Raw genomic sequence first — 9,105 nt, forward strand, 5'->3', positions numbered from 1 at the left:
ACAGATTGTAGGGTTGAATATAACACTACGACATAACAATAGATATAGAAAATATCAGGCCTCAAGGACTGACCTCATTCCAGACACCCCAAATGGGATCTCACTGTGTCCAGGGTTGAGGACAGTCACCTATCAACATGCATGTAGGAAAACAGTAGTAAGAATTATCCCTGAGGTTGTAACTAAACCGGTCAAATCACTCAAAATTGACCTCAAGAATAAACAAATAATAATTCCATTCGGTCAGAGTGAGGCAAACATAACATCACATACCAATTATCATAAGTACACCCGGATACAGGTAAGCATAAAGCATAGGAAGCTAAGAGCTTTGTACTGAAGAAAAATGCAGAGATAAGTAAAGAAAAGGTAGATCAAAACACACAAAAAAAAGGGGGGGAATAGGAAAAAAAAAAAAGGGGGGAGGGGGGGGGGGACTTGTCTATCTCCCACACTCCCCGTCCCTCACCCCCTCCCCCCGTCGTCGAGGGGGGGGGGGGAGAGGTCCAGGAAGACGGCAAAGCAAGGGCATAAAGAACGAGTAGGGAAGCCCTATCATGTTATAGTGTTCAGATGAGTAAGGGTTGGGAGTTGTTGAACCACTCCATCCACGCCCCCCAAAGTGTTGCAGTTTTGGGTAAGTGTCCCTCAGCAGTAGCATACATACATTCATACATCCCATGTAGATGAGTGGTTCGTATAACGTCAGCACAGGAAAGTAGGGCCGAGGATTTCCAATTTCGGGTCACTGTTAATCTAGCAGCTAGGCAAATATGCGTTACTATGCATCTTAGCCTGTAAGGGTAATGTTCAATGCCAATGGTGAGTAAAGCCAGAGCGGGGTTTGGAGGGGTAGCAATGTGTGTGACTTCCGATATAAGATTAAATACATCAGTCCAGAAAGGGATCAATTTGGGACAGGACCAGAGGGCATGGTAAAGGGTTCCTGGGAGACCACAGTTTCTCCAACAATTTGGGTCTGTATTTTTATAGTAGGTGTGAAGATGGGTTGGGGTAAGGTACCACCTGAGATTAATTTTATATGTGAGTTCCCAGAGGTTAGCAGATTTAGTCGCCGAATTAACAGCTTTTATAGCAAGTGACCATTGTTGCGATGAATACGTGGTGTCCATATCATGTTCCCATTGTAACATGGGGGGCAGTTTGGCAAAGGACGTTTTTTCACCAAGTGTGGTGTAGAACAGAGAGATACCTTTGGCTGAAGAATAAGTACCTGTGAGATATTGCCAGGATGGTCGTGGAATATGTACGTGAAGGTGGGGATTTCGTATTAGGCAATGAGTTATTTGGAAATATTTGAAATAGTCGCGGGGAGATAGATTAAATTCCTGTTTCAAGGAGGAGAAGGATTTTAGGAGGCCATCTTTATAGAGATCCTTAATGTGTGTGATCCCATTGGCTTTCCAAGAATGTATATGCATGAAAGGAATCAGTAGGCCGATGATATCTATCGGGAGAGGAACAGTGCAGTTGTTGGCATTCGTGCGTGTGTGTTTGACCAGATAGGCGAAGGCCTTCACTGATGCTCTTATGGGGGGAGAGAGGGTAGTATCCCTCACCTTCAATTTAGGTGCAGAGAGGAGCCACGTTTGTAAATTCTTACCAGGTACTTGGGAGGCTTCTATGGAGCTCCAGTGATTGTTGAGATCAGGAGTAAACCATTCTTTGAGTTGTGCCAGTATGGCTGCGTGGTAGTAGTCCCTAGTATTGATATAACCCATACCTCCCACCGTTTTGTGCTTCAGTAGGGTGGTATATGCTATTCTAGATTTTTTCCCTTGCCATACAAAGTTCCTGAGTAACGTTTGGGTTCTTGTGAAGAAGGGTGCAGGTATGGGGATTGGTATTGCCCGAAACAGGTACAGTAACCGTGGAAGATGGATCATTTTGAATGTTGCTAATCTACCTGAGCTTGTAAGCATCAATTTGGATAATTTGTCGAGTTCTAATGGGAGTTGGGTGAGAAAGGGGGTGAAATTGGCCTTGAACAAGTCGTTAGGACGAGAAGTGAGGGTGATACCTAGGTAGGTCAAAGAATCAGTGGCCCATGCGTAGTGGTAACAGTCTTTCAGGGACAGACATTGTTGTTCTGGTAGAACCAAGGGAAGTGCATAAGATTTTGAGACATTCACTTTGTAATATGAGACTAAGCTAAATTCATCAAGTACTTGTTGTACCGAAGCCAGGGAAGAGGAGGGACGAGTCAGGGAAAAGATGACATCGTCAGCAAAAAGGCTGATCTTGTGGTTTGTATTGCCAATGTTAATACCATAAATGTTGGGATGGGATCTGATTTTGGCTGCAAGGGGTTCGATCATTAGATCAAATATCAAAGGTGAGAGGGGGCATCCTTGTCGGGTACCGTTTGTGATATGAAACGAAGTCGATAACATTGAGGAACAATAAACTTGGGCCGAAGGGTTGGAGTAAAGGGCTAAAATAGATGAGAGGATGTGATTTTGAAATCCAAATTTTTCTAAGGTCAATCTTAAGTAATGCCAGTGAACCCTATCGAATGCCTTCTCCGCATCCAATGAAAGAAGCAGAGAAGGCACTCGATGGGCCACTGCATGGTGGACAAGATTAATCATGCGCCGGGTGGCATCTGAGGTCTGGCGACCCTTGACAAAGCCCGATTGGTCAGGATGTATCAACAGTGGCAATATGTCATCTAATCTCTTTGCAATAACTTTAGCGTACAATTTTATATCATGGTTCAATAGTGAGATGGGACGAAAATTTTGAGTGAGATTAGGTTCCTTCCCTGGCTTTGGTATTGTTACAATTAACGCTTTTAACATCTCTTGTGGAAAGGAAGCAGAGGAGGCAGCAGAATTAAACATGGGTGTCATATGTGGAGTGAGGATTGTACTAAATTGTTTGTAGTACTCTCCTACAAAACCGTCTGGGCCGGGCGCCTTGCCATTAGGAAGAGTATGGATAGCGGATTGAATTTCTAGTTGTGTGAAAGGGGCATTGAGTATCTCCAATTGTTGTGTAGTCAGATGAGGGAGATTCACTGAATCTAAAAAATCCTGTATCTGCGTATGAGTGGGTTGGGTTTGGTGGGGATCAGTCTTTAGATTATATAGTTTGCCGTAATAAACGCTGAAGGCGTTAGCGATGTCTTGCGGATTAGTCAGTTTGGAGTTGGAGTCTGGGTGATGGATATAAGGTATGGGAGATCTAGTAATGTGGCCTTTAATTTGGTGGGAGAGTAGTTTACCAGATTTGTTACCTGCAGCGTAGAATGTCATTTTATGTCGCCTTTGGATTTTGTCATGGTTCTCTAGTAAAAGGGCCCTGAGCTCCAGTCTCAGTGAGATTAGTTCAGATTTAAGTGTCTGGGTAGGCTGGGCTTTGTTAAGCAAGTCCACTGTTTGTATACGTGTAAGAAGGGTGTTCATCCGCTGCCTCCTTTGCTTAGCATCCCTAGCCCCAAGTTGAATAAAAATTCCCCGCATAAATGCTTTATGCGAGGCCCACAAAATATGCGGATCTGCAACAGAGTCTTTGTTCCGAATGAAATACTCCTCCAATTCGTTTTTCAATATTTGAGCATAGGGTTCCGCCTGTAAAATTCTAGAATTCATTCTCCAAAGATACGCTGGTGAGTGCTTGATTTTGTCTTCCAAGGTTATACTCACAGGGGAGTGGTCTGACCATGTAGTTAGATGTATAGTAGAAGAGGATACAGTTTGAAGAGTCCAGGGATCTGTTAGAAAAAGGTCAATTCGGGAGTAAGAATTATGGCCTGGGGAAAAGTAAGTGTAGTCTCTCTCTTCTGCATGCTGACATCTCCAGATGTCTAGAAGGCGTAGATTGTGCAACAAAGGGTTGAGCGCCAGTCTGCGTCTCTTGGGCTGAAAGGTCGAATCTAGTTCCGGATCAGGAGTGCAGTTAAAATCTCCACACCAGATTGTAGCTCCTTGCTTTTGGGCTTCAACTTTCTTATGTAACTTACGTAAAAAGCGAGATTGGTGTGTATTAGGCGCATACACGGTGACAAAAGTATAGGGAGCACCATTGATGGTGCAAGACAATATGATATAGCGACCATCAGGGTCTGTTGTGCACTGGACAAGATGAAATGCTAAAGTGTTTTTGAAGGCTATAAGTACCCCTTTCCGTTTCTTTTCCGAGTTAGCGGTGAAAATATTGCTGAACTCCCTGTGAGTGCATACCGGTGGGTTGCAGGCTTGGAAGTGCGTTTCTTGTACGCATAAAACGTCACACTTAGTGTGTTTAGTTAATGACCACAAAGATCGTCTCTTGGCAGGGTGGTTAAGCCCCTTTGCATTGATTGTTACAATGGTGATTGGCATGTGGAGCGCTTAATTGCCAAAAAAAAGAACAAAAAGGAACCGTTAAGGTTATTACCTTGAAGGGCGGTGAACTGGAGGGGTCCGAAAGTTCAGTTAGCTGTGTTGAAGACCGGAGTAGATCAAGAATAGGCACGATCAATCCAATGTGTAGAGGCTTCCGGGGTGCTGTGTAGGGTGGAGAGACAAGTGGGGAAAGAATAGAGGTGGTAGAGGGGAGAGACACAAAAACAAAACAAAACAAAAAGATAAAATAAGAAATAAAAGGCACGCAATAGTATCTAGGTAGACCAAAAAGCAATGCGATTTGCTGGTAGTTGTAGCTTAGAAAGCTTTAAGGTATTGAGAACCGTGAACTGTAAAAGGTGTTTCTGTTGAGGATGCACCTCAGCGCTACAGCACCTAGAAACACAAAAACTGGGGTAACGAGTCTTAAGACCTGGCATGAGCAGATGGCATCACCAAACGGTAAATAGAACGTATGGGCCCGTTCCTGAGTATTAAAGGGAAGCGTTGTTTTGGCTCCTGGGAGGCAGAGGTTGGGCCGTTATAGAGCCTGTGTTACTTTGATCCATAGGCGCCTCGCCAGGGGAGGCAGGGACGATGCCCCATTTCTGTAAGAAATGCAAACCTTGCTGCAGGGACGTTACAACATATTTCCTCCCGTCTCGGAGGACAGACAACTTGGCTGGCGCTATCCACTGGTATTGGAGCTGGTGGTTGCGGAGGGCTTTGGTGATCGTATTAAGCTGCCTCCTTCTGCTCAGAGTATGCTGTGAGAGGTCAGCATAGATTTGGAGACGATTGTATGGTTCTGGTAAATTTTCTAACCCCCTCATCTTGTGCATGAACTGCTCCTTAATGTGGTAGAAATGCACTCTAAGGATGACATCTCTAGGTACAGCGTCAGGTAAAAACGCGGGTTTTGGCAGCCTGTGTATGCGGTCAATGACAAGTTCAATATTTTTTGCCTCAGGGAGCACAGCTTTAATAAGGCCTTTTGCATAGGCAGGCAATTCAGTATTTTGGACAGATTCCGGGACTCCTCTGATTTTAAAGTTGTTTCGTCTGGCTCTGTCCTCTAAATCCGCCATTTTGTCCTTTATCCATGTAATATCCTGAGTCTGTGCCTCCTGAGTATCAATAATGTCATTCACTGTTCCTGTAATGTCTCCTGCAATAATTTCCATTTGTGTGATCCTGTCATCCATTGCTGCTATTTTACTACCAAAACTGTGCATGAGAGAGAACAGATCAGATTGCAACGAGCTCCTTAGAGACATGAGCATGTCCTTTAAGGTGGTGTCCATGACAGCCTGCCCTATGGTAGGGAATGCTGCTATGGCGTCAGGTAGCTGGCTCTGCTGAGGGAAGGCCTGAGGCGTCCCAATAGTGGGGTCCCTGCAGTGTGCTATGCCTGTGTTGTCCAGGCGCATCTTAGCTTTGGCTGGGCTTTGGGCTGTGGGTGTCCCTGGTGGCGAGAGGGAAGGGTCTCCCCTGCTTACCGGAGGATGTGTCGGTACATATGGGTCTCCTCCTCCGTTCGCGTGAAACGCGGCCTCTGCCTGTGTGCTCCGCAAGTCCGCGCCGGCGCCATTTTGGATCTTCCGCGCGGACGGCTGGTACATGAACGCCGTAAGTTTTCGGGGAAGCCGATCGTCTTTGCGCTTCAGCGACATCGCTGTGAGGTGGAGCGGGAGTTCTCCCGGGATGTCAGAGGCTGAAAAGTCGGAACGGGTTCGCCGAAAGTCGCTTTAGATGCCGTCGGTGTGAAGAGCTCTCTCCTCAAGCGGCCATCTTGGTCACGCGCCGGCCACGCCCCCATATTGGACTTTTTATAATTTCATCATATTGATTGCTCTGCACTGTCTGTTCTTACAAATTAGCATTTGGGGCTAAGTGAAATTAACCCTAAGTGTCCAGCTTGCAATAGCTTTTATTTCAGTTATTGGTTTGCGCTGATTTTTCTATTTATCCAGAGGCTGCGATTATGGGCACGGTAAAGCTGCAATTATGGGCAGGCTGAGGCTGCAATTATGGGCACGGTAAAGCTGCAGTTATGGGCACGCTGAGGCTGCAATTATGGGCACGGTAAAGCTGCAGTTATGGGCACGCTGAGGCTGCGATTATGGGCACGGTAAAGCTGCAGTTATGGGCACGCTGAGGCTGCGATTATGGGCACGGTAAAGCTGCAGTTATGGGCACGCTGAGGCTGCGATTATGGGCACAGTAAAGCTGCAGTTATGGGCACGCCGAGGCTGCGATTATGGGCACGGTAAAGCTGCAGTTATGGGCACGCCGAGGCTGCAATTATGGGCACGGTAAAGCTGCAGTTATGGGCACGCTGAGGCTGCAATTATGGGCACGGTAAAGCTGCAGTTATGGGCACGCTGAGGCTGCGATTATGGGCACGGTAAAGCTGCAGTTATGGGCACGCTGAGGCTGCGATTATGGGCATGATAATGCTGCAATGATGGGCACGGTCAGGCTGCAATGATGGGCACAGTGAGGCTGCATGGACTGGTACAGAGGCTGAAATGATGGGCACAGTGAGGCTGCATTTGATGGGCACTGGTGAGGCTGCATTGATCGCTTGTACCACGTCCACAGCCTCTGACCATCTCCTGTACCATGCCCACAGCCTCTGACATCACCTTTACTATGTCTGAAGCCTCTGACATCTCCTGTACCATACCCACAGCCTCTGACATCTCCTGTACCATGCCCACAACCTCTGACATCTTCTGTACTATGTCTGAAGCCTCTGGCATCTCCTGTACCATGCCCACAACCTCTGACATCTCCTGTACCATGCCCACAACCTCTGACATCTCCTGTACCATGCCCACAGACACTGACATCTCCTGTACCATGCCCACAACCTCTGACATCTCCTGTACCATACCCACAGCCTCTGGTCATCTCCTGTACTATGCCCACAGCCTTTGACCATCTCCTGTACCATACCCACAGCCTCCGACAACTCCTGTACCATACCCACAGCCTCTGACATCTCCTGTACCATGCCCACAGCCTTTGACCATCTCCTGTATCTTGTCTGCAACCTCTTGCCATCTCTGGTCTTATATCATGTCTGCAGTCTCTGAGGAAGTCTGGAGAGGAGTCAAGAGTGGGAGCACTGCTGGGATGGGGATCATGGAAGAAGTCAGACATGTGTGGACTGTGGAGAGGAGACTATAGGAAAACCAGAGCCACCAAGCTAGAGCCGACTGACTGAGCCCTGCAAGGTGCGCCTGAGAGGAGGCCAGTGACAGTGCCGCCAGGCTATTCTGATGGGGGGGGTGTCACAGATGTAAGGGGGAGTGAATACAATAATGTAAGAGGGCACTGATATAAAGGTTTCCCCCTTATATCAGTACTCCTCCACCCCTTACCTTAGGCCCCTTTCACACTGGCGCAATTTGCAGGTGGTACAGTGCTAAAAATAGCGCCTGCAAAGCATCCTGAAACAGCCCCTGCTGGGTCTCCAAGGAGCGGTGCACTTGCAGGACGTTTAAAAAACTCCTGCAAGCAGCATCCTTGGAGCTGTGAAAAGCTGCAAAAGGGTTAATACCACCGCAAAGTGCTGCTACAGCAGCGCTATGCCGGTGGTATAGCCGCACTGCCCCACCGATTTCAATGGAAAGGAGCGGTGGATACACCGCTCCTTTCCATTGAAATCAGTGGGGCAGTGCGGCTATACTACCGGCATAGTGCTGCTGTAGCAGTGCTTTGTGGTGGTATTAATCCTTTCGTGGCTGGGTTTTAACCCTTTTTTCGGCCGCTGGCGGGGGTAAAAGCGCACTGTTAGCGGCCGACGGTAAAGCAACGCTAAAAATAGCGCAGTTTTATCGCTGGCGCCCGCACCACCCCAGTGTGAAACTGGCCTTAGTGTATTCTTTCTGTCTCTGGTCATCAGAGTTCCGAGAGTCCCAGGTGTCCCCCTTGATTGCTCCACTTTTAACTGGAATTTGCTGTTTATATATATATATATATATATATATATATATATATATATATATGTATATCCCTAGACCTATGTGCTTTCATATCTGTCTTATCTATATACAATACGCTCTTTAATTCTGCTTGAAAATACATGGTTTTCCCTTTTATGAACAAGAAAATAATGACGTTGTGATTTTGGGCTGGTATAATAATGCTATGGGGCTGGTATGACATTTTTTCCAGGGCTGGTTTTTATTCCCAGTCCGGCCCTGGCAGTAGTTGGCGGGCTATGAGTTCTGACAAGCCAGCCATCAACCGTTGGGCAAGAGGGTTATCCGGCGTCATCATTTTTTTACGCTCGAACATTAGGCCCACGGAAGCCTGCCTTTTTGCAGAAAAACGTGAGCTTGGCGTGATGGAAGGTGGAGTGGAGGACAATTGTGAGGAGAGAGGAGAAGGAGAAGTAGAAGACGAGGCTGGACGGTGAGAGCCTGGAGTGTGGCTTTGTGTGTTCCGTTGCTCCCACTGGGCTCGGTGATGGCTACTCATGTGCCTTCTTAAGGCGGTCGTCCCTAGGTGAGTGTTGGGCTTACCGCGACTAATGCGTCGACTGCAAAGATTGCAGATGGCAACGCTATTGTCAGCAGCGGACACGTTAAAAAAAGCCCACACTGCGGAGCCATGTGCCGGTGTCCTGGGAGCGCCAGATGTGACCGTACATGGTCGATGACTCGCTCCTGATACATTTGCAGTCTGCTTTGTCCCTCCTGTGCAATGTAAGTTATTCCTGCTTCTCCTCCCTATCTGCTGGTCC

This window comes from Lithobates pipiens, unplaced genomic scaffold, assembly GCF_037356315.1.
Source record: "Lithobates pipiens isolate NorthernLeopardFrog02 unplaced genomic scaffold, aLitPip1_a1.2 Scaffold_8, whole genome shotgun sequence".
Lineage (NCBI taxonomy): Eukaryota > Metazoa > Chordata > Amphibia > Anura > Ranidae > Lithobates > Lithobates pipiens.